At 35.8% G+C, this 27743-nt stretch overlaps 1 long non-coding RNA gene across 1 annotated transcript; it reads left to right on the plus strand.

Moving 5' to 3' along the window:
* LOC125251208 lies at nt 1-27669 on the plus strand. The gene is made up of 3 exons (XR_007180938.1): nt 1-152; nt 13834-14029; nt 26705-27669. It is a non-coding gene; the product is annotated as an uncharacterized LOC125251208 (long non-coding RNA).
* The last annotated feature ends 74 nt before the right edge of the window (nt 27670-27743 follow it).

The following is a 27743-nucleotide window of genomic DNA, read 5'->3' on the forward strand; positions in this document are numbered from 1 at the left end:
GGAATCATTCAGAGCGCGAGTGGAACTACAGCGATTCAGCAGTGACCGGCGCAGATCCAACCAGCTGGAGGATCCGAAGAGATTTCTGAAGCGATACAAATGCTCCTACCGTGGAATGTCTTCCTTCACGTCTTCTTAAGATTTTAAAGAAGGTATGTAAGCCTTCGCTTTGCTCTCACAATGTAAAAGTTGAAGAAATTGGTCATGAATAAAGGGTAAGAGCTGTTTGTGGCAGCTGCGCATAAAATAGGAACTGTGTCACCAATAACTTATTCATAAAAGTGCTATGTCTGCAGTTTTTAAAGAAGAATTTCTGCCAGACTTTTTAAAAATATATTGCTATTTATTCAGATGTTTTATGTGTTTAATTGAGGCTATTTATCAGAATAAATTACTACATTTATATATAGTAAAAGTTAAATATATTCACGGTCAAGAAGCTTCTGTTTGCATAATGCTGAAACAAGAGATCTACAAATGAGTGGTTATTTTCTAACCTTACTTAGGCTATATTTAACTGTTCTCTTCATATTGTATTGTTTATATTTACATCAAAACCTCTGGAATATGTATCTACATGATCATTAAAAAAGATGGGAAATAAATTATATTTTTGTTTTCAAGTAAATCTTTTGTGATTTAATAATCCATGCAATTCACAGGAGGGTTAAAGGATAAATATGGTACAGTACATATAAGAGGAGAGTTGTAACATTTTGTTTCAATCTCAATCTTTGATATAATATTCCTGAATTTGTCTGAAACAAATTAAAGTAGTTTAAAAATCCACAATACTGTGTAACAATTAATGTCATACACAAAGAGTGCTATTGTTACAGTCTATACCACAACCAGAGTGGGCTGTAACACCATTTTTGAAAGACTGTGCATTCATTTTATAGTGGCAATGAAATTGACTTATTCAGAAAATAATTGTAAAAGTGTATAGGAAGCATTTCGATTCAAAACTACAAACAAAATGGGAAACAAATACATTTTCCCATTTTGTGCAATCTTTGTAGCTCCAGTAGAAGTAAATTAGAAAGTGTTTCAACCTTCCCCATCTGCTCAGACATGATATTTCTAGTTTTCTAAATGTGTAGGTGAAAAGCTTGATCCAGATCACCTGGACTTCACCTCTTGTGTTTGACTGCTTTCCGTTTTCGGTATCACAGACTGTGGTGTGAGTCATCTCAGCGTCCAGACTCTCATCATCACTGCTGCATCATTAGATTAAATCAGTAAACTGATGCTTGCATGTGGGCTGAAGATAAACTTGGCTTAGTGACAAGTTAAATGTGCATAATTACCATTCAGTTTCATTGTTCTCTGCAGTTTTTTTTTTTTTTTTGTTATACAGTAAATGTTACATATTAACCACAGCAGTTGATGTTTTTTGTATAGACAAGTCACCGTTTAAAAGAAAAAGTAGAAAACCCCAGTTCAGACGGAAGTACACTAGAAAAATAAGTACACAGCTGATCATTGAAATCCGTCTGGTGTTGCTGACAGGATCCAGATGTGTCTAATTGCAATATATGAAATCTGTTTGTTGCCGTTCTGGTCTGCAGTGAGATAAAGTAAGGTCACGGAAAGCTGCAACAGACCGAGAGAGGCGACTGTTAAATATATTACAGACTGTGATTTGATCTGGTCCGGAAAGTAACCCCCCCACACACACACACACTCCACCTTCTTTGTCTGTCTCCCGGGTTATCTCCACCTACTGCCACCCTCAGAGACACCTGAACACAGACATAATGATCAACAGCAACGGGTGTCTGGAGAGAACACCCCCTCCTCTCTTCCACTGTCTCTCTCTTTCTCTCTCTCTCTTCCAAACAAGCAAGCAGGCCCAAACAGACAGCAAGACTTCTATCATGAATAGGGCACACACACACAAAATGATAAGACGCTCAAATCCGATGTTTTTATTGCTAGGTATGTCTGCTGGGTAAGATACACAAGCTTTAGAATATATTTGAACATTTAATGATGTCATTGTATGTAGACAACAAAATGTCAAACACAACTATTTAAATTAAGTTTAAATAACACAGCTCAAACACACACTCTCAGGAAAAAAAGGTACAAAAGCTCTCACTGGGGCGGTACCTTTTCAAATAGTACACTTTTGTTCCTTTTAGGTACCAATATGTACACTTTAGGTACTAATATGTACCCTCTGGTGTTGTTCGGTCATTTAACCCCCCCAAAAAATGTTTTGAATCTTTAAAAAAAATTGCTTCATCGGAAGGTTACAAAACCCTGTGACTTTTGTGGCAGTCACTATGTGACCACACACACACACACAAATAATAATAATAATCATGGACTTGATTAGAGAGAAAAAAAAAGTCACTTGTGTTGTTAGCGGTCTGAAATGACTGGCATAGGAAATGAATGGGAAATATGAAAAAAGAGAGCCATTTTTGGGGGGTACAATCTACAAATCAGCCACTATGTAGAAAAAAAGCACAAAGGGTGACATTCTAAAATAAAATATCAAGACAAGAGTGCAAAATAGACACATAGACACGTCTATCTTGGTACAAAGGTACCACCCCAGTACAGCTTTTGTACCTTTTGTTTTTCCTGAGATTGCACTTTTGCAAGCAAATCATCCACAAAACGATGTTTGTTGTGTTTAAAATGAGAAAACAATAGATATACTATTTAACTTCACTTTAAATTTCAGATGTTAAAAGTACATCGTAAAAAAAGATTTTTCGAAGTTGTAAATAAAACAAAGAGTATTGGAGAATGTTTCACAAGAAAATGCTATTTCAATCTTTTTACTTCAAAATTGTTTTATTCAATGTCCTCCTTGATGTTTCTTTGTAAAATTTGAGTGAAAATTGTCCCAGTCTAACTGCAAAAATATTTTTGAAAAGTAAATTAGTTCTGAGAGAAACCCATTTGGTTGCAAATACTTTGTTACAAATTGGTGGCAAGTTATTTAAAGTTTTATATGTCTAATGCATTGAAACATTTGACATTTTTAAGAACTCGTTAGATATAATTTGTTAGAATTTGTGAGTTTTTGTTAATTTTTAACAAACCCTAACATAATGTATGGCCATGATATCTGCTCTGAATTTCATGTCTTTTCATTATTTATGTAATATTATTGATTAATTAATGTTTGATCTAAACATGTTCCATTTATCTGGCATTTTACCATTCTCAGACATCATCTACCACTGTAGCTACCATCCCTTGCTCTCTTTTCACCTCAAGTGAAAATACGGGTGGCATATTTTTGTTAAGTGGCTCCAACATACTGCTTTGTGTTGAGCTACATGTCGTAACATTTCTTTGAAACTGGCTACATATTTGTGGAATAGTAGGTTTGCAAGTTCAAAATGGTGTCTTACACAAGACATATGACAAAAGTACATCTCAAACACATTCAATATCACTCAAAAATTTGGGCTCAGTAAGTTTTTGTTGTTCAGCAAAGATGATTGAAATCGATCAAAAGTGACAGTAAAGACACTTGTAATGTTACAAAAGATTTCTATTTCAAATAAATGCTGTACTTTTGAACTTTCCATTCGCAAAAGAAGCCTGACAAAATGTATCATGGTTTTCACAAAAATATTAAGCAGCGCAACGGTTTCCAAGATTGAAATAAGAAATGTTTCTTGAGCACCAAATCAGCATATTAGAATGAAAGATGGTGACATTGAAGACTGGAAAAATGGCTGTTGAAAATTCAGCCTTGGGATCAACAACAAAGCACAGTACAATGTAAAATCCAAAAGATGACTATTTCTAACAATATTATAAAACCAATAGTGAGCACAGCTCTTTTAAAAATGTCCCCAGAAATCAAAGAACCCTTGCAGGAGGTAAGCACATTGACTGCTTTTCAAGTGAACACTGAAAGACGAGGTTTTGTTCAGAGGTGTGTGTTGTTCAGCGGCATAAATGTAGGCATTCATTGCAAACAGTGAAAAGCAGTCACCATTCAACAATCATTTTCAGACGCACAGAAGTCAAGGCAGCTCTAAAATCCGGAGAATGTTAGTTCTTGAGGGAATCCACGCCCATTCCAAGTCTCAACAAAACCCTCACACACATACATACAGATAATATGCCTCCGTGTGTGGTTGTGATGCTTTGAGAGAAATATTCCAGAATGGGCCACTCTTCAAAGAGATGTTCATCCATTCTGTCTGAGGAACTAAAATTAACAGAAACACCTCAGGGGGAATGTGACACCAGCTGCTAAGACGCCTTCTTGTTTTTTGTTCTAACACTTTTTCAGGGTGCGCTTGAGCATGTGCACTCACATATGTAGACTCCATCTAGAGCCGTCGATATTTCCAGGGCCAGGGTTTGTGGCATCCACACTGTAATCTGTTCTGTGGAGAGGATGTTGAGATGGATTATTGAAGCCCCAGCGTGCTGTGTGTGTCATTACCGTGGAGAGATCGGCACAGTGAGGTTAATGAGCCAATCTGCATAAACTTTGTCCCCATCTGGAGCATTTGGGTGGTGTGGGGCAACGTAGAGCATAAGTGCATCTACATCACCGAAAACCCTTAACGTAGAGAATGATTTATGCTAACGATCTTTCTACTCTTCACTGAAAACTTACAACACAAACTCAGGCTCCCTGGAGCATGACTGCTGTTGGCTGGTAAAAATTTGCACTAAAGCTGCATGGTTTCAGCTGTAGTGACACATTTATATACAGTTAAAATATGAGATATTATGTATAATTTCCACTACCTACTGCTCAGTCATAGTGTGTGATTGTATACTTTATGATTTTTTTTTTTTGTGAGTTTGGTGCTAAAACCTGTAATTTTCCAAATGCCGTCTCTTAACTCTGCTTAATATGCAGAGACAACTATAGGTAAGCAAACATTTCCCCGAAAACTGTAAATAGCTTGTGTAACTATGTGTTTTCAAAAGTCTGTTTGTTTTTGAGTAGCAGCGTTGGCTCAGCCAATGTCACGAGTTTGAGGTGGGACTATCTGTTTGGTGGAACAATGGAAAATGATGGGAAACTGTCATGCATGGAAACCCTTATTCCGTTTAGTGGCATTAGTGGCATATGAATTGCATACAGCTGCTTTAATTGGAATTAAAGTTGCTATTATGGAATTTGAGTGGAACGCATCCTAACCCAACTTGCAGCCTTTGGTGACTTGTAGAGAGAGCTGGAATGGGTGTGTTTAGGACTTTAGCGTCTGAATTAAATGTAACAGTCCTAGACTGAGAATGAAAAAACACATTTTGCTGCCTTACAAAGGCAAAACACTAACTACATGTTTTGTCAGTTGAATTATGACAGAAAACAAGTCCCTCAAACTATGATTAACTGTGACAGATGAATTTGGTTTGACTATATATAGAGAAATATGTTTGAAAATTGATATCAAATCAAAGTCAATCAAAAAACCGAGCCAATCTGCTCAGTTTTGCTGGTGTTTTTTTTTTTTTTTTTTTTTTCTTGGGCTTTTTAAAGGTTGTCAGTTTTTTTAGGTTTGATGTTAATGTAGTGTTGAAAATTCAGTGACACTTCTAGTGACAAAATTCAGAGTGTTAAAACTGATATCAGATCAAAGTTAATCAAGAAGACTGAGCCAATCTGCTTAGATCCAGTGTTGGTGTAGTTACTACATTTTTTTTCCTGAGGCATTTTAAAGGTTGTCAGCTGTAAACGTCATTTCAGTTTCCATTCACAGTTTTTTTTTTTTTTTTTTTAACTGGTGTGTTAAATTCAGTGACACTTCTATAGTGACATTCTGCTTTTTTTCTGATGACATTCTGCTTTAGCGCGTGGTAGCTGGAGATACTGTATACTGATGTACTATATATATATATATATATATATATATATATATATATATATATATATATATATATATATATATATATATATATATATATATATATATATATATATATATATTCTGTACAGTTCAGAAAATGTAGGCGGTAATTGTAAGTGTGCATTCACAAATTAGCTCTAAAGAATTATCTCAAAAACATCCTCAATCAGTCTTAAAGTCATTTCATTTGACTGGTGTAAACAGCTTGTTTGACAGTTGCATCATAATTGTGTGATGAAATAATGTGAAATTATGAGGTTGTTTTTAGGCTTGGTTATGCATAATTTATCTTTGATCCCAAACTCAAGGGGAAAAAAATATTTATTTAATGAAATACCAGTTTTGATATGAACTTCACATGTATACACCACATTTTCCTTACAATCTGAACTGAAGAAACAGTAGTGAAATTGATTTTAACTTCCTATTTTCTTTGGAAACTAAAAGCCATTGTCATGAGAACATTTTTTGAAGGTGCTGACTGTAGAATGTGCCATGTGTTTATGACTGAGGATCTAACCACAAACATCTTTAACAAGCAATTTCCCAAGAGAACACCTCTGATTACATTTAAGAAATTAAGAAAAAACATAAATGCCACAAAAGAAATGCAATACATAAAAACCCCCCATCCAAATGGCTAAAAATGAAACCGCAAGATTGCTTTTTATGTCTGTTTGCATGAAACCTCTGTATTGTTGGCTGTAATCTGTGATCTGCAGACTTAATAAGTTGGAACCTTTTGAAAAGCAACACATACAGTACAGTTAAAGAACACTATGTTCTACTGAGTGTCTATGGCATAAACAGAAAGTGACGATTCCTCTTTTTTTCTCGCTTCCAAAAGATAACCACCCATCTAGTCTAAACCATTAGAACATTTCGTTTTTCCCCCTCTCATTACCCATAATGCTGTAAACCCCACTGGGCGCAGTGTGGGACCCCACTGCTGTAGGATGCACAAGCAATGAGCCGTTCATTTCTCTTATTTCATTTTCCTCTTTCTCTCCCTTTTTCTTTTTTTACTTGTTACCCCTCTCTGTGTGAAAAATGAGTGAGGACTGTTTGAGAGTTTAATTCATTTTGATTATGTCAAGGAGAAAGAAAAAGAGGCTGTTTTGTTAATTTAATCTGCTTGGAGATGAAATGACGGAACTGAATATTTAGTTACGTTCGTTCTTATGGTAATGATTGTGGTGTGATGGTTTGCTTATTTTTTGTTTTCCCCCCCTAAATGTAGTGAAGAGGAAAAACATATTTTACAATCTTTCCACATAAACAGAACCAGCCTGTTTCGATGCAAAGCCCTTATGGGAATGTCATTTCATTTCACTTGCATTGTATCATATATATAATATATATATATATATATAATAGAGAGAGAGAGAGAGAGAGAGAGAGAGAGAGAGTGTTAGCACTCGAGTCTTGATGTCACATGATCACATAAAACCTGATGTACAGTTCTGAATCGGTCTCAGCTCAGACTGAGGTTTTGGCATACAGAAAATGTTCTTTTTATTATTTCTTATTTTTTCCTCATTAAATGCTCTTTTTATAGGCGTCTCAACTTCGGTGGCTTCAGTGGAAGCCACCAATTTGTCTTGTTTCAGCAGACGCCAGAGCAGATGCTGCTTTTAGTACGAAAAACTACATAATGACTCAAATTTTGGGGCTCTTACTGTAGAGCGTGCCCATACTAAGCTTTTTCTGTAGGATGCAAAAATGATTTGATTCTCTTATTATTATTTTAATTATTTTTTTAATTTCAGTAGTCTCCGCCTAAAGGGCCATTCACACCAAGAAAGATTACTGTATAGCGGTAACAATAAAATTGTTATACACAGTCCATAACACAGCTATAATGATAAAGACACAGAGAAACAATGTAATTGCTTGTATCATTGCCCAATTTCTCTATCAGAATTATTTTTTATCAGTCGATGTACGATTAAAGACCTGACAGCCAATCAGAATCCACCTCACTTTAAAGAGCTCGAGCATTTAAAGTGGCAGACGCGTGCTTAGAATAAACAGAACGTTATCGTCTCTTTGTGTGGACAATAATATAGTAATAGTTAGGGTTGTCGAAAATACCGACTTTTAAAAATGTGACAATACCAGCATTTCACCAAGCACTTACACAGATACAAAAGAGAGCATTTGAAAGCAGGCCTCTATCAGCGGATCTGTCTATAAGCGGATATATTAGGGATCCATTGATAAACGCCTGCTTTCAAATGCTCCCATGTGTATCTGTGTAAGCGCTCGCTGAAGAGTGTCAAAGATGTCTATTTACAACATGTTTTTGAAGTGTTGATCATCCTAGTACGTATCACAGACATATCTGTTGAGCACATGAACGCAATGGCCAATCAAAGGTGTTTTAAGAATCTGCTCAACAGCACTCAAAATGCTATGGGGAAATGCTGGTATCATTACATTTTTAAAATTTCAGTACCTAATTGGTACTGAAGTCGGTACTTTTGACAACCCTAGTTATAGTTATTGGTGGAACAGCCCTTTAGACTGTCCAATCTGATCACCTGGTGTTTACATTTAGGCCAGAATACTGAGGTTTTTACTGAACCCAAATTGCGCACTTGATGTATACTTGCAGTCTATATAGTGTATGTGTTGTGTAGCATGTCCTATATGTCATTTTATGTTTCAGAAGAGTGCTCATGAGTGCCACATATGCCCTGATGCAGAGTATAGATGCGGAGAAAAATAGGTTCAATATATTCTATTTTCTATTCTATACCCTAGGGTTCTTGACTCAATTTTAAAGTAGCCTTTATGCCACAAAAGTTCTATATAAAGAGAAATGTCTTAAATAATACTTTCATATTTAATGGGTTATTTCAATTTTTTCATAGTGATAAAGTATGTTTTACGAGCTGCTTAATTCATAAAATGTAATCAAAATTAAAAATGAATTAAAACTAAATTAATTGAAACTAAATCCATAAAATGATCCCATGATGGGAACTCCTAAAAGGTTCTATATATAAAAAGCCTGACAGAACCTTAGAAGGTTCTATAAAGAATCTTTTTTTCTAAAGCCCTATTCGGACGGGATTAGTTTTACATGGGGAGGTGGGGGTAAAGTAATTATTACCAGAGCTTCTCTGTGATTTTAGTCCCATCCGAATGTGCCATCTCAGTAATCATTACGGACGATGTCAGTAAAGATCACGGCGACTTTTATCTTCTGTAAAAAGGTCCGGAAAAATTACCTCAGGTAATACTAATCCGTTCGAATAGACCCGCTGTAAATATGTACGGTAAAATTCCATCATTTCCTGTTTAAAAGTAGTTTTCTGTGCATTTTTTATGCACGGAAGCACTTGCAAAAACATTCAGTTGTGTTGTAGGTGGTGGGACAAGTCTGTGGCGAACCTCAAGTATTTTCTACATACCATTCAGAGCAAAAAGAAGATCGAAGCACTTGTCAGAGGCACAAAACTAATTTTATCTTTAGCTAAGTGCCTATTACAATTAACAATCCAATCAGAATTGAATTAATCATTTGACCGGACCTAACTGTTATATATAGTTTATATGTGTTTGCGCCAGGTTTGCGCACATGGTATCAGAAAGCAACATATACCCACATGACGACAGGGAGGTGACGGCGGTGCGTAAATCGAGTTACTCCTCCCGCTTCTGCTAGTTTTACTGAGATGTCTTGTCCCATGCGAATTGGCCAATTAATATTACAGATGTCCTGAGGTAAAATTGCATTACTCCACGTCCCCATGTAAAATCCCGTCCGAATAGGGCTTAAGAGTGTACTACCTGACAATGTGGCATTTGGGACAGGGTGTGCATAGGGTGGCACAGGACCATTTTGGGACCATTTGGGTCAGAACCATTGCCAATAGTCAAATAATACAGAAAATATTACTTTTGAACCATAGTACTTTGCTCTCAAATGTTTTTGCTTCTGTTTTTGAGTGTTTTGCTGAAAGAAGACAATTCAATTGTGTGCCATTGTTCATGAATATTGTCATAGTCTGCATTTTTCCATCTCTGAAAAGGCCAAAAACTTCATACATTTTAATTCTGGACTGTTTTATATTGGATGTCTGATTCTCATTGTTTGCCAGAGTGGAAAAGAAGCTCTTATTGTTTTATGTTTGGAGTCTGATGAGCTAATATTGGAGCTTGTAATGGCAGCCTGACTCTTGAATCATGGAAAACCCTTCCATTAGATCTGTGCATTTCTTCATATGTCCATATGGAGACGGCATGAACAGGAAATGGCATGCATTCCTTTTGTCCGATTCAAAAATAAACTCCAGTGTGCACTTCCTGCAGGGGCGTTGAGATGAGAGAGAAAAGAGGTGAAGAGGGAAAAGAACAGAAGCAGAGGAAATAAAGAGTGTAGTGTTGTTAAACTTAAACGGGCTCCGTTACACTCAAGGATCTCTGCTGTGATTTGTTGAATCCTCGGGTGATAGTGTTGGCTTGTAAATCACACACCATGCTTCCTTCTTTTGTAAGGAAGATTAAAGCTCTTTGTGTTGCCACATACATCCCTGCAGTTCTTCACTTCCTGTCAGCAAGACATGTGATTGTTTGCCCAGTGTGTGAGGTTGCCATTTGTCATAGGGTGTGTCTCAATCAGCTCCATAACTCCCTAGGTCGTGAATTAGTATATCGTGTACTCAATTTTCTGCACGGTCCCTGGCTCTCTACACACGACAACATCCTCATTGAATAACATCACAACTGGTATTTATGAACAGCAGCAGAACTGATATTTTTTCCGACATGTATTTTTTTTTAGTTATATAAAATAAAAAATACTTTGATTGTTACATATACCTGCAACATTTTAGCCGTAAATTTATTATAAATGTTAGCTAGATTATGTTCAGTACCTGTCAAGCGACGTGTGTTTATGCTGAAATATTTTTAAATAATGTTTAGTTTTTTTTTTAATGTTATATTTTTTGCTTCCAAACTTTCATTAAAGCTGCAGTCCGTACGTTTTTTTGGTTAAAAATTATCCAAAATCAATTTTTGAGCAAGTACATAACCAGCCAGTGTTCAAAACTATCTCATTATCTTATCTCGATTCACAACGGTAGGCCTGTAATAATGTTTTAAGAGCGATCTGGTGGATTTCCGCGGGAAGTTCGTCTGTGCGTCATTACGTCACGTCCGTAAACAGAAAGGAAGGAGTCCCGTCCAGGCTAGTCGGTTTTATCACGTGAGGATGCTGCTTGTAGTGGATCATTTATTGCCTGTTCTCACAGCAGCTGAAATAATTAAACTTATCATTTTGATGGCGGATTGTAATCCAGAAAGGTCCAAATGACAATTCATTCACGCGAATCGCGCCGCAGGAAGTCAATTCGCGTCTTTGCATTGACTTAACATGTAAATCACTTGCGCTTATCGCTTCATTCGCGTCTGGTGTGAACGCAGCATTAGCCTTTATGTAACCATCGAGTTGCGCGGGGTGACGCGTCTTCAAATGCTTTATTAAGTTATTTGTGTTAAAGTCGCCAATACTTGTGCCACTCGAAATTGCAGCATTGCATATGAGACATGTCGCCGTTTTACTGGTCTGAAATACTGCCAAACAGCAGACATACTGCTAGCGCGTTTTCACTTCTCCGCTGCTCTAAACAGTAGTTGCTTGTGGCAACACAGCACAACTTCCTGTGTTTGCATTCTGAGCCGCAAAGAAGAATTGATTTTCCGATTTGCTGCGTTAAGCAAAGATAGCGGGCACAACTAGGTATTGTTTAAGAAAATGGTATCGGATCGGTACCTGAGTTTAAATACTCGCCGATACCGATGCCAGAAATTTTTGTGGTATCGGTGGTATTTCCGATACTAGTATCGGAATCGGAACAACCCTACTAAATACACATTGTCACACAATGCTGATGTTGTTAACATTGGTGATTTGAGAACAAAGTATAACAGTAATAATAATTTGCACAGTTTGACGTGACCCGAGCTATGCGATTGTTAGATTTAATCATCATTGGCAGCGCGATTTATTGTAGGCCTAATGCTTTTTTCCTCAGTTGGTCAGAACAAAAGTGGCAGAAATGTTACTTACTTGTTCAGATGATATTTTCCAGTGAAAATTCTTATATTGGTCATACTTTCAAGACGTAAAATCTGTGATTCTGAAGTACAGTATCCACCGGAGCGGTGATTGACAGCAAACATTAGATTCATCCGGGCTGACGAACTGTGCGGAGGCACAACGCACGTACAGATTACTGTTCCGCATATGACTGCAATTGCAGGTTTCAAACAGAGATGGCGACAAAGAGGAAAAATGGCGGACTGCAGCTTTAAGGAAACATGGTGAACATCGATACTCCCTGGTTTTCGCGGTGCATTGTGGGACTTTTTAGGGAGCGAATGTTTCAGTGTAGTATTGTCAAAATTCGGTACCAAGTCAGTACTGAAATTTTAAAAATACGATACCAGCATTTTCCCCTAGCATTTTGAGTGCTGCTGAGCAGATTTGTAGCCAATCGCAGACATATCCTTTGAGCGTGTGGACACAATGGCAAATCATGTGTTTGAGAATCCACTAAACAGAGCTCAAAATGCTAGGTACTAAATACTGGTATCTTCACATATTTAGAATTTCAGTACCGACTTTGTACCATAGTTGGTACTTTTGACAACACTATTTCAGTGTACTGGAAATATTTTGCAATTGAGACAGACCTTAAAATGGCCAACTCCCTGGTCACCCATAGGCTTTGTTTTTTTTTTTTTTGTTTTTTTTTGCAACAGCCCTGCTTCCACTTTACCTTCTAGAAAAATCACATGAAGCTGCATGATTTGAGTCCTGGCATGAGAGTTAAATATTTATGTTTTACAGAGAGACTAATGGTAAATTTATACCATAGATGAAAGTCTTCAGATTTCCTATAATGCTTATCAATCACAATTTGCTGGTTAAACTTACAAACCTATTAATGTGCTTTTTTTTTCAATTCCATTGCCCTCTGTCTCTGTTTGTACTAGATTGCATGCTATGTGAATGAACCCTTTGTTTCTTGAGAGTAAGATAATTAGGGCTACACAATGTATTCACAATGATTTTTCTTATGATACAAAGTTATATAAAATTAAGCAAGAATCAATAATGTCTGTGGTTTAAACTTGAGTAACAAATGCATGTATCTCTGTGAATCAGTTAAAACTATCTTTTTCAGTGAATAATACAAATAGTATAGTGCAAAGATTTTTATAGAAGTCCCTACATGGCATTTTTCACATATTGAAATGTTTTGTAAAAAATATATGCAGGTATATATTGTTGTTTACTATTATTTAAAGTATATTGGCGCATATACTGTAAATCAGTGTTGCTATTGTTAACTAAAACTAATAAAATAATTTGCTGACAGAGCTGACGTTACTAAAGTTTAACAAAACAAAAAACTGGAATAAAAATAATTTAAATGCTTCAAAAACGAATAAAACGAACATCAAAATTGCTAAAAATTCAAAATATATTAATGTTAAAATATTAAGTACAATATAGTGAAATATTATACAATATATATAAATAACGTATTGAAAAACTGGCCTTTATTATTTTTAAACTTAACGTTTTCATAAATAGCAAATTCATAAATATAGAGATATGTATATTGAATATAGATTTTAAAATATCGAGATGCATTTGGCACAGGCCTTATTATGAGTGTTTGTTTTACGAGGTTCTTTCAGGCCAAACTGTCTTGTATCAGTCATATGGTTTTCTGCAGTACTCTGTAATCCAGGGTTTTCATCTTTTGTGGATGTGGCTCTGGTGCCCGACGGTCTGTCCCCGTCCTTTTGTTTCAGCCAACCATAGCTGTGCACTTTCTCTTTTATGACCATATTGTGTGGCGGGGATGCCATGTGATTTTCTTTTTACTGTGTTTCAGCTGCTCGGGGGCCAAAAACTTCGAGCATGATCATGTAAGTGTCTATCTGTTGTGTTTTTCAGAGGCTGTGCTGGACAGTAGGAGATGTTGAAGTTTTGACTGTGGGTTTGCGCTCCCTCTCACCCACGCTCTGTCTCCAGAAGCTGCAGGGGTTTCGCTGAGTTGGCAAAAATGCGTCGCGACGCAGGAACAGAAATAAACTGTCGGCCTTCAAGAACTCCAACACACACGAACATCTTGTCCTCATCGGACCTCCAAGTAAGCTGTGAGGATAAAATACTACAGTGTTGTATAAGAAAAACAGTAAAATGATGGACTTTCCAAAACCCGACATGCTGTAGATATATTTTATGTAAATGATTGTTTGGGTTTTGGCTCCCAGCCCTTCATATAAGGGATTTATTGCAGTTTGTGTGTTCCAAGAAAAATTAAGCTACAGTATGTCATGTATAAGGGCTCCATACATCCTCACGCAAACCCTGACCACAACTTTATTTAAAAACGACTGTACAATGGCTTTCCATGTGTAAGTGATGTCTGTGGAACAGCCTCTAATAAACCATAAATCAAAAATGAGAGAAGAGGGAATGATGAAAATCATTCTTGTCCAAAAAAGCTAGGTAAAAGCTGTTCTTTCAACACACACAGAGACATCGTCACATCTGCAGGGCTTTGGTTTCTCTGACTGACATCAGGTTTATTTTCTTTAATACGCTCATACACATTCTTGCATGTCCACTCCTACAGATTTATGTCCTTTTAATGTAGTTGCTGCTATGTGAGGGAGGAAGGGTGAAAGCTTTATGTCTGTCTGCTGTGATCCGTGGTGTAAACAGTCTCACTGTACTCTGGAATCTCGCCACTCCTACAGGCTTTAGAAAAAGGGGCATTCAGGGTGAAAGGAAGGAGCAGCATTTTGCTGTGTTTTAAGGAGAACAGTTTGCTGTTTGTTTGATTGATTGATGTTTTAAGGTGGGGCTGTTTAATTGGTGCTTTCAGATTGGTAGCTGGTTTTATAGTGGGATTGTGTAACTGGTGTGTGGTTTTGCATGGTTGTAGGGCTGTTTGATTGGTTGTTTTATTCAAGAAAAGCTATAATACTTGAATTCATCCCAATGGGAGTTTCTCATCTGATGCATAACCCCTACTGACATAAACTACCATTTAAAAGATTGGGGTCAGTACGTTTTTTTTTGTTTTGTTTTTTTCCTCAAAAGAAATAATTTTTTAATTAATCAAAGTAACACAGACATTTATAATGCTACAAAAGATTTCTATTTCAAATAAATGCTGTTCTTTTGATAATTCAATTTTTTTTTAAATAATCCATAGCAAATGCATCACAGTTTCCACAAAAATATTAAGCAGCACAATTTATATTTTCTTGAGTATCAATTCAGCATATTAGAATGATTTCTGAAGGATCATGTGACACTGAAGACTGGAGTAATGATGCTGGAAATTCAGCTTTGCCACCACAGGAATAAATTACATTTTAAAATGTATTCAAATATAAAACAGTTATTTTAAATTGTAAAAAATATTTCACAATATCACAATATATTTTTACTGTGATTTTGATCAAATATATGCAGCCTTTATAAGCAGAAGACACTTAAAAAACAAAAAATATTACCAACTCCACACTTTTGATCAGTAGTGTATGTGATTCGAATTCTGCCATCGTTACTCATATTACAATATGGTCAGTCCATATTACACTATTTAAACCTTTACAATTACTTACAAGCACAATATTATATTATTTAAATATTATAAGAAGATTACAGTGCATCGTTTGAGAGTTGAAAACATTTTTGCAACAGAATTTTGTAGTTCTGGCATCTACCAGCAGAGGCAAACTGGCCCATGTTAACCAGCCAAACCTTGTCACATTTGTTGTATTAGTTTAGGTGGGTTTTGGTTGTTTGATTGGCTGCTGGCTTTAAGGTGGGGATGTTTGATTTGTTTTGGAGATTTAAGCCCAAAGTGTACTTCAGTTTACTTAAAGGCACAATATGTAAAATTTTTGGATTAAAATATCCAAAAACCACTAGAACAATGTTATATATGAAGAGTTTGGTTCCAAAACACTATAAATCCATTTTGATTAATTTGAGAAAAAATGTGTTTTCTTTACCAAGAAAGTGGCAAAATGAAAACCACTATTTTCTGTTTCAAACTTTCACATAGCATCTTTTGGTTCTAAAAACATTAAACATTCAAATCTAGATTTTGATTTTCAAAACTTTTTTATAAAAACTGATTATGTTTTCCCCAAAATGCAATAAATCCATGACACTTTTTTTTTCAAAATACAATTAATCCATCAATATAAAAGTTATTTTTCATATTGAAAATACACAACAAAGTAAGTTGATTCACATATATGACCTCTGAACGGCATTTTTCCTCCTCCCGACTTAATCTCTTTTTCTTAATCTCCTCACGTGAATGATTAAATTTCGATGACTTACGTTTCTTCCCCACCACAGAAACCACCACAGGTTCATCAATGCCGACAAAATTATTCATTTTTCTGTTTTTGTTGATCACAAAGTACAAAGTAGATTGTAGAAAACTAGGTTGCCGGGTGTATTCAGAGCGCTGCCATTACTGTTTGCAGTGCATGGAATGGTGCGCTGTGATTGGTTGAGCGGATATATCGTGTTCTGCAGAGAAGGGAGAGTGGCGTTTGTCACGTTATGGAAAGAAGGGGAGAAAACGACAGAATAACACAATGGATATTGCATTTTGCGCAAAATTAATAAATTACTTTGCAATACCGTCCAGATACAATACTGATTTTGGCAGAAACTCATTTTTTTGGCGTTTATCAAGTTTTGGTACAAAACTCTTCATATTTTGTTGACTTGTGTACTTACATTATCCCAGATGTTTCCAAGAATGTTTAAATCCAGAAAAAAAAAAAAAAAATTTAACTAGGACACGGGCCGTGTCTGTGCATTGCCTATCAATGATATCATACCCGCATTATCCTCGGTTTACTGTTTCATTTTGTAGAAACCATGGAAACACCAAAGACGCTTTAATATATTATGTGTTTCATTAGACAGGTGAGCAACTGTTTAGATACATTTATTGACAGAAAACTAATCATGGTTATATAGCTCAACACAGTTATTGTTTAAATGTTTTACCATGCCTAATATCGATCTAGCTTACTGCAGTGTGCAACAAATGTCTCAAAGTAGCCGCCGAGCAAACGCAGAGTCGCACTATAATAACTTTCAACACACAAATGTATCTAATACGAAAAAACATCTCTGCTTTACACCACATACGAATGACTGGAGGAAGCAGAAGAGGTGACTTCGGCTTGATAAAAGTTCCACTGCTCTCAAGACGTGTGTCGTGCTCGTCTCTCATTAGCAATCGCTCCAGCTGCCTCGGTCCTACTCTGCTTCGTACTACATAATGTTAATAATCTCGTCCATGATTATGATTTCTGCCCAATCCTCGCCCCGATTCTTTTCCACCGCCTGTAGACATAAAGACAACACATCCCATGATTCTGCGAAATCAAGGCGTCATCAAGCTATGGCTTTGTTTTGAGTAAGTGACCTCTAGTGGCGAAAATGTACATATTGTGGCTTTAAGTTGTGTCCCAAATGACACACTATACACTATGTACTTATACACTATTATACTTATACACTATTATACTTTAGTGCATGAAGTGTCCAACATTCCACACTTCATTTTTTCGATTTAATTAAGTGCATCGTCCGTCTATTTAAAGTGTACTTTTTTTTCTGTTTGGAATTTTCAGTGTAAACGCACTAGTTGCACAATTCATAATACAAAATAATGCATACCCTAGTGTACCTGTAAAAACTGAAGTATACTTTAGGCTTAACTCTTTGCATAGTAGGTTTTACATTTATTCATTTAGCAGACTTTATCTAGTATTTTTTATTTTTTTTAATCAAATTTTTATCAAATAGTGTTCGACCAATATTGATTTTTTTTTATTTTAATTTAAAGATAGTAAAAACAAAATATGCAAAAAATAGCTAAAATTCAATTTATTTTTATTTACATAACATTTATTAAATTTGAAATAATTTGAAAATTATAAAAATCTGTAAAAAAACAAAAACACTGATTTATACTTTAGATTGCAATTTTTTGATTCTGTAATTTGTTTATAGTGTTTTTCACAAATAGAGAAAGAGCTAAAAATATAGCTGCAAGCAGCAATTGCAATTATTGGGGCCAAGCACAAAAAAGTCACAACAAGTGACAACATATTTAGGCAAAAAGACAGAGAAATCAAATACCTTTAATAATAATGATTTAATGATTCATCAGTTTCATCCAATAGGTGGCGCTGTGACCAAACTGTTGTGGTATGGTCAAAGTAAGGTGAGAGTGACTCATGCAAAGTTTGGTGTCAATATGATAAAGCATTGCAGAGTTAAAGCTTCAAGAGTCGGTTTTGCGTCATGCCTCAAATTCGTTGCTCCAGTATATGAAAACAGTTTGACCTAACGACTTGAAATCCATAACTTTTTGTCAGCATGGTGTGAAGATGATACGGTTAAATTTTTGTAAAAATCGGAGCAACGGTCAAGGAGGAGATTGAAAAAGTAGGTTTTTAAAGAAAATCAATATGGCAGGAAGTTCAGCCGACTATGGCAAATTTGATATCTATGTTCTCAGCATGACCCAAAGAATCTACTGAGACCAGTTTCATTACAGTTTCATTACAGGTTGATACAGTCAAAAGTTATTAGCATTTTTGTTAATTTTGTTATAACAAGGTGGCGCTGCGCCAAAACTTTTTGTGTACTGTCATGGCATGGTGCCAAAGACCCATACCGAGTTTCGTAACGATACGCTAATGCGTTCATAAAACACAGCATTTTAGCACAAAATTCAAAATGGCCAACATGGGAAAATTGGATATCATTCAACTCGGCATGATGCCCCGAATGTAATAAGACCAAATTTAGATTTTTGGACAAACCGTTCAGAAGTTATAAGCAAAAATAGCCATTTTTTTGTATCTCCGGACCAGTAGGTGGTGCTGCGCTGAATCGCTTCATGTTGCCTCAGGCCATGCTTGTGATGACATGTGCCAAGTTTGGTCTGAATACGATAAAGCATTGCGGAGATACAGCCTTATGTCTATTTTCGCAAGCACTACATAAAATTCACAAAAACGGTTTGAGAAATCGACTTGTATTCCATAAATTTTTGTCGGCATGGTCTGAAGATGATCTGGTTTAATTTTCGTGAGTAAATCGGAGAAAAAAGGCCTAGGAGGAGTTTGAAAAAGTAGATTTTTCAGAAAATTCAAAATGGCGGAAAAATTTAATGGCGGAAAATTATGTCGTCATATAGTGCATCGTCTTGAGCCAAGGAATCATAAGAAAAAAGAAATATGTTTCTGACCCCTACGGTTCAAAAGTTATTAGCATAAACGTGAGTGCAAATTTGGACAGCTGGTGGCGCTAGAGGGATTGAGTTAGAGACTCCAAATGTGCTATGGTGACAGTTCAGACTGTCCTCTATCTGTGTGCCAAATTTCATAACTTTCCCACAAGCGGTTCTATGGGCTGCCATAGACTTCCAGAGCGGAAACGGGAGAATAATAATAAGAACGCCAATGATTACAATAGGTGCATACGCACCTTTGGTGCTTGGCCCCTAAACATGACTAAAAAGGATGTAAACACTGTAACACTGTAAACAAAGACAGTGGCTGTATACGAAATCACATGCTTCCCTACTATTAAGTAGGCAAAAAACAGTATGTGACAAAAGAAGTATGTCCGGATTCACGGTACTCATTAAAGAGTAGGCAAAAAGTACCCGGATGACCTACTACTTCCGGCAAGGTTCTGAAGTGTGCGTGATGGACACTTTACTATCCCTTGAGGCCACGGGAGAGGATTTGTAAATGGCAGTGAAGCAACGTAACTGATGCCGGGAGGTCACATGATAATTAAAACATGGCGAATGTAGTATGTCCAGATTACATTCACACATTCATACTTGGTTGAAGGCAAGTTTAGAACATTTAGACATGGACTAGTCATGTGACGTCTTCCTCTTCCTCTCTTTCTCTCTTCTCTCCGTGTTGCTTGTGAGGGTTTTGAATGAACTCTGGTGATTAACAGGAAAGTGAATGTCTGTGTGGTGATTTGCCAGAGATTGAATGGGTTGTCCAGTCACTGATTTTTACAATAGGAAACATTGTGTATAGGCATGTCTGACAAACATCCTTTTGTCTGCAGTGTAGAAAACAGCTGTGTGCGTGTAAATCAGTGTTTGGGTGGGTGTGTGTCTGTTGGGTCACAGTCCCAGACGGTCTCTGAGTTCAGGTCTGTAGCAGGTGAGCCGTAGAAAGCCTTCCGGCTGATATCGGAGACAAACTCTCACTCAAAGCCTGACAGCTCTCTAAATACCTCTTGTAGACACGCACACTAATGCGTGCATGCACACTCTTTCCTTTGGGGGTTATTGGAACTATGCAACCAGCGAATCGACGCTGCATTCCTAAAGGTTTAGGCGTCAAAGGTTAAACTGGGGTTTACCTTTTTGTGCTGAAAATTAAAACTAGCTTCAGAGATGGTGAACTAGCCCTGAGCACTTGAACTTTTTTCCTCAAGGTTAAATGCCTAGAATTTTACAATATGACACATTTTACTGTCTACCTGACACACTTGTGGTTAAACGCTCCGGAAACCCACTTAAACTGTCAGGTACAATATAGTTCAAAAGATTGGGATCAGTAATATTATTATTATTTTGAAAGAAATTAAAACTTGTATTGATCAAAAGAGAAAGTAAAGTATGGAAGCTTGTTTTCGGCACTGGATAAAAAATAAAAAAAATAATTGCGACTATATCTCGCAATTGTGAGTTTATATATTGCAATTCTGACTTCTTTTCTCAGAACTGTGAAATATAAACTCGCAATTGCATGTTACAAAATCAGAATTGCGAGATATAAACAATTCTGAGAAAAAAAGTCAGAATTGCGACTTTATATCACACAATTCTGACTTTATAACACATAATTGCGACTTTACATATATCACGCAATTCTGACTTTATAACTCACAATTCTGACTATTTCTCGAAATTGTGTTTGTCTCGCAATTCTGAGTTTATATTTCGCAATTTTGAGTTTATAACTCACAATTCTGATTTTATTTCTCACAATTGTTTATAACTCGCAATTCTGACTTTATAACTCGCAATTCTGACTTTATAACTCGCAATTGTATTTATAACTCGCAATTCTGACTTTATAACTCGCAATTGTGTTTATAACTCGCAATTCTGACTTTATAACTTGTAATACTGAGTTTATCTTTCGTAATTCTGACTTTATAACATGCAATTGCGAGTTTATATCAGTCAAATCTGACTATTTTTCTTGCAACCGCAAGTTTATATTACAATTCTGACTTTATAACTCACAATTGTGAGTTTATATCACGCAATTCTGAAAAAAAAAAGTCAGAATTGCAAGATGTAAACTCGCGATTGCAAGAAAAAAAAGTCATACAAATCAAAGTCAGATTGTGAGATAAAAAGTCACAATTACTTTTTACATTTTTATTAGCTTCCATAGCAAAGACATTTATCACATTACAAAAGATTTCTATTTGGAATAAATGATGTTCTGAACTTTCTATTCATCAAAATACATTACGGTTTCCACAAAAATATTAAGGAACACATTATTATCAGAAAAAAAAAAAGTTTCTTGAGCACCAAAATCTTCATGCTATAATGCTTTCTGAAAGAACTTTTGATATTCAAGACTAGAGTAATGATGCTGAAAATTCAGTCTGGCCATTACAGGCATAAATGTTCAATCAGCTGGTCATTATCGTAAAATAGGGTGTATTTTGGCATAGTGACTGCTAAATAGAAATATGCAGACAAGTAGTCATTATACAAAAAAAAAAACATGTGACTGCTCAATGTATTGATTGACTCATTAGCACTGTAATATTATTTGTAGCATATATTGTTTCCAGGATGCTGTACATTCAGCTAATTCTCTTTATTTGCACTCTCTCTTTCTCTCTCTCTCTCTATTTGCATTGTTTCCTATCAAGGGCTGATTAGTTTAACTGTTTTCCCAGCCCCCTACCTCAGTTTCAGCTTTAAAGTTTCATGGCACCTGCGGCACTATGAGATTGTATCACTGTGGTAACTCGGAGAAGCTTCTCTTTTATCTCATCAGAACGTATGGTATTCCATTGCTGTCCAGCGGCGCATCTCAACGAAACAGTCATGCAGCTTCAAAAGAGAGCCTTGTCTTCAGTGTTCCTTTACAAAGGGGCTGAAGCTCAGATGAAAGATAGACACACCAAAGGCAAGAGGGAGACGCCATCAAAATGGAAATTTGATTCTGATTGGTCATCTGTAGTCAAATATTTTTGTATTGTGACTGATAAAATGTATAGTAGTCCTTTTGCAGGAGTCATTAGAAGTTAAAGCTGTTAAAAATATAAAATATCAATGTGGAGAATCAAAATCACTTCAGAGCAGTTGCAGTTTAAGACACTTTAAGATCTTATTTTTCTGTTGAGTTCCTGTTAACTTTGCATCCAAGGTAGGGTGACAGCATTACATTTGAAATGGTAAATTTACACTAAATATAACAACAGAACTTAATATAATCAGTGAATCATTTTTTTTTTAACTGAACAAACACATTGATTCCCTTAAATGACTTGATCTGCACAGCACAACATCTATCTGTGAAACATTTGTTTGAACTGAACAAACACATAGATTAACTAAAATAAATCAGACTTCCCCAGCACTACATATCAATTAGAGAATAATTTCTTAAAACAGAACAAACAAATTGATTAACTACAATGAATTGCACAGCACAACATCTATCAGTGAATTATTTGTTTAAAGTGAACAAACAAATCAATTTGTTAAAAATAATCAGACATCCCCTGCACAACATATCAGTCAGTGAATAATTTTTTAAAACAGACCAAACAAATTGACTCACTAAAATGAATTGATCTGCCCATCACATCTATCAGTGAATTATTTGTTTGAACTGATCAAACAAATTAATTGTTAAAATGAATCCGACTTCCCAGTAGTACTTATCAATCAGTGAATGATGTTTTTTTTTAAACAAAACAAATTGATTCACTAAAATGAATTGATCCATTCCATCACAAAATCTATCTAAGAGCCATTCATTTGAAGTAAACAAACAAATCAGTTCGTTAAAAAGAATCAGAAATCACTCAGACATCCCCAGTACTACATATCAATTAATGAATCTTTTGTTTGATCTGAACAAACAAATTGATCCACCAAAATGAATCAGACTTTCCCAGCACTACATATCAATTAGAGAATAATTTCTTAAAACAGAACAAACAAATTGATTAACTACAATGAATTGATTTACACAGCACAACATCAGTGAATTATTTGTTTAAAGTGAACAAACAAATCAATTTGTTAAAAATAATCAGACATCCCCTGCACAACATATCAGTCAGTGAATCATTTTTTAAAACAGACCAAACAAATTGAATCACTAAAATAAATTGATCTGCCCATCGCAACATCTATCAGTGAATTATTTGTTTGAACTGATCAAACAAATTAATTGTTAAAATTAATCTGACTTCCCAGTAGTACTTATCAATCAGTGAATTATGTTTTAAAACAAAACAAACAAAATGATTCACTAAAATGAATTGATCCATTCCAGCATAAAATCTATCTAAGAGCCATTCATTTGAAGTAAACAAACAAATCAGTTCGTTAAAAAGAATCAGAAATCACTCAGACATCCCCAGCTCTACATATCAATCAGTGAATCATTTTTTGAACCGAACTGATTCATACAAAAGTCCATATAAAATTAAAACTGTAATTTGTAACTGTAATTATAACTGTATTTTATAGCTTGTTACTGTGAAAAAGCTTCAGTGTTTTGAAAACTACTGTCCGCTACTGAAAATACTGAGTTAGTAGCATTGCTGCTTTTAATTAGTTACTCTTCAGCTCTGGCATGAAGTCATATTTTGTAGCGAAAAAGGAAATCCTAGGACATCGTCTACCTTTCCTCTCTCACAGTAAAGACACGTCCACATCGGTGGAAACCACAGGTGGCTGTAGAGGACGGAAGCGTTGTGCAGACACATCAGGGGTGAACGTGTTCCTGATTGCCTCCTGTCCTCAGCGGCAGCGACGTGTAATCAGCGCTGATAGACGAGCTGCCCGACCACGGCTTGATCCAGGGTATTTTAAGAGCTAAAACGGGGCCCCCTCCCAACCCCCCACTTCTCCCCCCAAATTCTGTGGAAGACCACAAGGAGACGCACTGAAAAAGGCCACACAGTCCACGTTAAGATCAGACCACCATGTCTGAAAGTCATTACGGACTGTATATTAGATACATGCGTATATATAGGAAGGAACATTCTTTCTCTGCCTCAGTTTGTGAAGTTGGATCACTTCGGACCACCCTAAGTACTGTTAGGACAAATAAGGAATGAAAGCTACACTCCAGGCTCTCTGGTGTTCTTGATACATGCTATAGGACAAACTGCTGTGGGACTGAGGGTGAGTTTGGAGTGAGTTTGTATTTTGAATGACATTGCACTACTGGTCAAAAGATTGGAAAAATTAAGATTTTTTTTTTTATGTTTATATTTAAAAAAGGTCTCTTATGCTCACCAAGGCTGCATTTATTAGACCAAAAACATCTAAATAACTGCTTTCTATGTTAATATATTTTAAAATGTAATTTATTCCTGTGATAGTTTAGCTGAATTTTCAGCATCATTAGTCCAGTCTTCAGTGTCACATGATCCTTCAGAATTCATATGCTGATTTAGTGCTCAGTTGTTATTATTATCATGTGTTCTTATTGGTGCTCAGTTATTAATAATGGTTCTTTATTTTTATCAGTGTTAGAAATAGTTTTTGCTCCTGTTTTTTGTGGAAAATGAGAATTCTTTGATAAATAATAATAAAAGAATAGCATTTATTTGCAATAGATTTTTTTGTAAAATTCTGGATGTCTTTAGTGTCTCTTTTGATCAATTTGATCATACGCGTGCGTGTGTGTGTGTGTGTGTGTGTGTATATGTGCATATATATATTGAATCTGAATTTATATATATATATATATATATATATATATATACACACATATGTGTTATATCTGGAAGGTGGTTTAGATCACACTTGTACAAATCATATTTCTTCTGTTTTTTCCTATTAATATAGTATATAGTATATAATATATATATATATATAATTCAAATCTATTTAGTTTTAGTTTAATTTAGTTTAATAGGAAAAAACACAAGAAATATGATTTGTGCAAGTGTGATCTAAACCACAAACTGAGAAAGGCAAGCATCTTCATAAACAGCCCGAGTGATACCTGTTGTATGGACTACATTGATGACATGCAAATTTACTGATTATACACTGATTACACATATATAATTTATACAAATATCCTTATATATATCTGATAATATCCAAATATTGCAGAGGTGTGACAGAACCCTCCAAACTGATATGAGAACACCAGCAGAACAAGGTTTTGGTGATGCAGGATAAACCGAACTACCTCACACTATTTTATTTTGGGTACTGTGAAGTCTGTTCTGTCTCGTGAAAATGTAATGCTGAGTATCTGGATTCACAGGAGACCCCCGTACACACACACACACATCCACTCTACCCACAATCCCCCTGGATTATCACATCCCTTCCTCATACTGCTGTTGCCATAGGAAACCCTTTCACCCCCCATGATCATCTGAAGAGGTGCTGCGGTGTGTGAATTCATCTCCCATTGTGTTTGAAATGGTACAGCGATTTGGGTGAAAAGTTTGGTTTTGGTACAAATCAGATCATGGTCTTTTGTCTGAGAAGAAAGAATGTGTGTGTGTGAGAGGTCAACGTGTGCATTTCTTTAATTACAAAATTACTGAAATTATCTGAAATACTATCTGGCGAGACATGCTTTCATAACATCACTTTTTATTATTTTATGATGAGATTTTATTTGACTAGCAGAGCATTTTCCCCATAGATTTTGGTTTTGTGTGGGAAGGTCCTCTTACTTCCTCCAGATTTTTATTAGGAGTTTAATGCCATACGAATATGATGGAATATTTTTGTTCTATTTAGTATTCTGTTCTTTTGTTTATTATTCAATTTCTGCTTTTGAGCTTTTATTAGGGTTGTTCACACGGGCTGCAAAAATAAATAAATAAACAAGCTGTAACTGTAATAGTGTGAAATATTATTACCATTTGAAATAACTGTTTTCTATGTTAATATATTTAAAAATGTAATTTATTCCTGTGATATCAAAGCTGGATTTTCAGCATCATTACTCCAGTCTTCAGTGTCACATGATCCTTCAGAAATCATTCTAATATGATGATTTGATGCTCAAGTAAAATTTCCTATTGTTTTTAATGTTGAAAACAGTTGTGCTGCTTAATATTTTTGTGGAAGCAATGTTAAATTTTTTCAGGATTCTTTGATGAATAGAAAGTTCAAAAGAACAGCATTTATTTGAAATAGAAATCTTTTGAAACATTATGAATGACTTCACTGTCACTTTTGATAAATTTAGTGTGTCCTTGCTAAATAAAAGTATTAATTCTTAATGACCCTAAACATTTGAAGTGTCTATATTTATTTAGCAACCATTACATTATAAACGTCTTTATTGTCACTTTTGATCAATTTAATTTGTCCTTGCTAAATGTCTTTTTTTATTTTAATTTAATTTAAATTAACTTAATTTTATCATCCAGATGCAAACAATTATTTTTTGTTAATGTGTCTGTCTTCTTTATCAAAATGTGCTAATAGTTTTAATTCTTTTGAATTTTTCGCTCATATTCTCATTTTGTCTTCCAGCAGGTGCTCGGCTCAGCGCGGATGAAGCTCTTCTTGAAGCTTCTGGAGGGCACAGAAGTCCACGTGACAAGGTTTGAGTGAAATATTTTGTTTTTTTCTCCCCCCTCTTGCTGGCCTTGTTGAACATTCAACGCTGTCGGTGAGTTTTTGACACTGAAAAACCATCGACCGTTGATTGTGCCCTGAGGCCACGCCCTCTTCAGCCCAACAGATCTCACTGGGACACGCCCACCTCTATACATTTCTTCAAAGGTCATAATCAACATTCATTGCTGTCGGTGGGTTTAGTTTTGTTACAGCTCTCTGAACAATGAATGTAACTATGGCCCAGATTCCTGCCTGTCATGCCAGCGTACATCACACTCGATGCCAGTACAGCGGAGATCAGCTTTTCTGCTCCTTTCTTCTCCCACTCTCATCATCACGGATCTGGAGTTCTTCAAGGAAGACGCAAATAGAAGCAGCCTCGCTGACTGCTTCCTCCTGCATCTAATTGGTGGTTGTGTAAATGTGTGTGTGTGGAGCGGATAGAAGGAAATGGAGGATGAATGTGTAATCATTTAGATGTTCTTCTCATTTGGCTGTTTTGTCTCTCAAATTATATACTGTGTTCACTGCAGCCTGAAATGAGCCTAAAATGGCACTTGCTGTTGAATACTGTGTCCTCCCTGTCAGCTGTGTGTCTGTTTGGTGTTTTGTGTGCACTTGGAAGTGTACGAGGTGAGAGTTTGTGTTTGTGCAACTTTTTAGTCTATGTACATATGTAGCGTGAGACAATGCATGCTTCTCTGTTACAGACATCAAAGGGAAAAAGCTTCAGTCTTAAAATCTCCAGATACTGAAACACAACAACACAGCCATTGTCTAATCCCGTCTATTTTCCATCTCTTTCTTTGACTACCTTTCATTCCTCCATGTTCTCCGCGGAACATTCTCTGAATAAAATCATAGAATCTCAAATAAAATCTCAGTGGTGCATTGTGTCTCTGTCCTGATTTTGAGTGTTTGTTGTCGCGTCTTGTTACGGAGAAGATGCTCT

The sequence above is a fragment of the Megalobrama amblycephala genome, linkage group LG17 (assembly GCF_018812025.1).
Source record: "Megalobrama amblycephala isolate DHTTF-2021 linkage group LG17, ASM1881202v1, whole genome shotgun sequence".
Lineage (NCBI taxonomy): Eukaryota > Metazoa > Chordata > Actinopteri > Cypriniformes > Xenocyprididae > Megalobrama > Megalobrama amblycephala.